The sequence below is a fragment of the Mastomys coucha genome, unplaced genomic scaffold (assembly GCF_008632895.1).
Source record: "Mastomys coucha isolate ucsf_1 unplaced genomic scaffold, UCSF_Mcou_1 pScaffold6, whole genome shotgun sequence".
Classification (NCBI taxonomy): domain Eukaryota; kingdom Metazoa; phylum Chordata; class Mammalia; order Rodentia; family Muridae; genus Mastomys; species Mastomys coucha.
In genome coordinates, this window is record NW_022196912.1 from 113,641,574 (window position 1) to 113,644,299 (window position 2,726).

Below are 2,726 nucleotides of genomic sequence, written 5' to 3' on the forward strand. Positions count from 1 at the left end.
AGGAAGATAAAGAACAGCACTGTGCTTGAGGAGTTGCCGATCACGACCTACTTAGCAACCGAGCACTCTTCTCTCCTCCCAGATGGAGTCTCACAAGGCAAAGCCTCAGGTTTAAGCACCCGAGCAAATCAGAAAGATGGCAGAAGCCACAGAAGGGCCTGGGTTCCATTATTCTCATCTCAGGCCTTGGGGTGAGAACCTTTGAAGAAGGTTCAAAGAAACACAACACAGTAATTCAAAAACACTTGTCAAAACATGTGGTTTCTTGCCATTTCATTTTTGTTTTACAAATAAGCTCAGCTTCTGAGGCTCTCATCGAAAGCAGCCCAAGGAGAGGTTAAAAAAATATCTCAGTGAAGTGCTTTTGTGCAAGCATGAAGAACAGAGCTTGGATCCCAAGGATCCATGTAGAAAGCTGGGTGTGGCGGCACAGCTCTGTAATACCATTGCTGGGGCAGCAGAGTCACCATGCTCCCTGGGGTCTACTCAGCTAGGCTAGCCCAACTGATGAAACTTCGGTGTCACTGACAGATCTGCATCAGAAATTAAGGGAAGCAGTGACTGAGGAAGGTATGCTGACCTCTGACCTACACGGGTGCGCCCACGTGTGTGCACATGCATATGCACACACGTACACACACACACCTCATTGAGAAAGACCACTGTAGCCAATGGAAGAAAAATAAGTTTGATTTTAACCTTCAGGAAATAAAGGACAGAAAAAAGGAGGGAGAAGTGAAAATTTCCATTATACAGGCATTCAAACCATTGAGCCTTCAATGTGTCCTTCTTTGATGTCCTTTGGGTGAAGGAGGCAAAGATCAGCTTCTAATTAGAAAAGCTGAGCCCAGCATCAGTTCAAGACGCTCCCACCACCCACACCACCTGCAGAACCGTGGAGAAGGAAGTACACCGCATAGCCCCAGGAGGGAGTGTGCCTGGTGCATAAATCCTTACTTTCTCAACACACTCCTTCTGGGCTTTTACATTCAGCACAGGGAGTGGGAACTGCAAAAATAGACCTCGTGTTTCTGCAGAAGTGAAAGACTTATTGCATAATGGTGGTAAACTACATCTACTAGAGCCACGTGCCCACATGCAAACACTCAACTCAACTCAAAATAGATGCCACTCCAGATGAGCTTTTTTCTTTTCTTTTTTCTTTCTTTCTTCTTCTTATTCATATTTAGCCTAAAAAATGTGAGCTCACATGCATAAAGTTAAAAAGAAAGTGATATTGGGAAAATAGAATGGTGTTAGCTAGTCAAAAAAAAAAAAAAAGAAAGAAAGAAAAAGAAGATCTGGTCAACAAATTCACTTAATTCCCATTGACTTCTCCCCAGCTGTGTCTCTCTTTACTTCTTCTTCTTTTTTTCCCCTTTGTAAGAACTCTACAGAAATAGAAAGGAAATAATCTGTAAACAGAAAGGATCGATTTTTGCAGAAGCCCTGTAAGGCACACACGTACCACTTCCGTCCTTCCTTTTCATACCCAGTAATAAAGAGAATGAGAAAACATTCAGACAAACTGTCAGAAAGAAAGGACGCATCCCATGATCCTTACTCACCCTTTCCCATGTCTTCCTGAGGTTCAACTAGACCCCCGGATCTGTGCAGAAAAATTTCCTTCTTGCTTGATAACCACTCCTCCACTGAAGCATATGCGAATATGAAACAGTTGGTATGGGCAAGGCCTGAGCTGGGAGGAGAGGGAAAGGGAGAGAGAGAATTTTTTTTTTTTTAAGAAGCATAAAATCTAGGATGTAGAAGGGCAGACTGTCATAAAGTACAGAGTGAAGCAAGTGTTACAATAGTGTGATCCAAAGCCAGCTAATGCTCAATGAGGGCTTTTGTGTCAGAATGCCTGGAGAGCCTGTACTGTTTGCCTGCTAGAAGTCTAGGTGCCACTCTGGAAAATACAAGCTTAGGAGGAGACTCTAAGATTGTCCAACCTAAGAGTAGATAGACAGACAGACAGGCTGAGGGCAGCACGGCCTCCAGCCACATCCCTGAGTCGTAAGGGAAAAACTACCCATGGACAGAATCCTCCCACCAATAGCATGTTCACAGCATAGCCAGCACCCAAGGTCACGTCATTTGTCTCCCAGTGGGGCTATTTTTGGAGCCCATGTGACAGGGCGCTGACAGTGTTTTAAGCAGCTGGACAGTCCAGACAGAAGTTGTATCACTGAAGACAAATAAGGGTACACTGTGTGCTTGCCATTGCAGTCCTCAATGGCTCCCCTAGCAGCTTCAGAAGAAAGCCCCAGGAGCTCTTTGGAAGGCATCCTTGGTAGACCACAGCATCCTGGGTAGCTAAACAGCAGGGAAGGAGGGTACAGCACAGGGCTTTAGGACAGATGAGCAAACCTGGGTTCTCTCTGGGCTTGGTGTTCCTTTATACCCGGGCTTCTAGGACATCATCTAAGTATTGGGCACTGTCATAAATGCTGGGAACACAGTGATCAGCCAGTTAGACTCAAGTGACTTCGTTCTGCTTGGGCAAACCAACTGTCTGCATACATGATCATGCTGATGGGTGTGTGCTACCCAGGAGGAAAAAGAACAGAAAAGTGTCAGAAGCTGAAGCTGACATCAAGGGAGTCCCAGGTTTGGGGGCTCCTAGACAATGTTTCCCAGGGTTAAGAAGCAGTTGGGCTCACAAAAGAACAAACACGGTATGCACTCACTGATAAGTGGTTATTAGCCCAGAAGTTTGGAATACA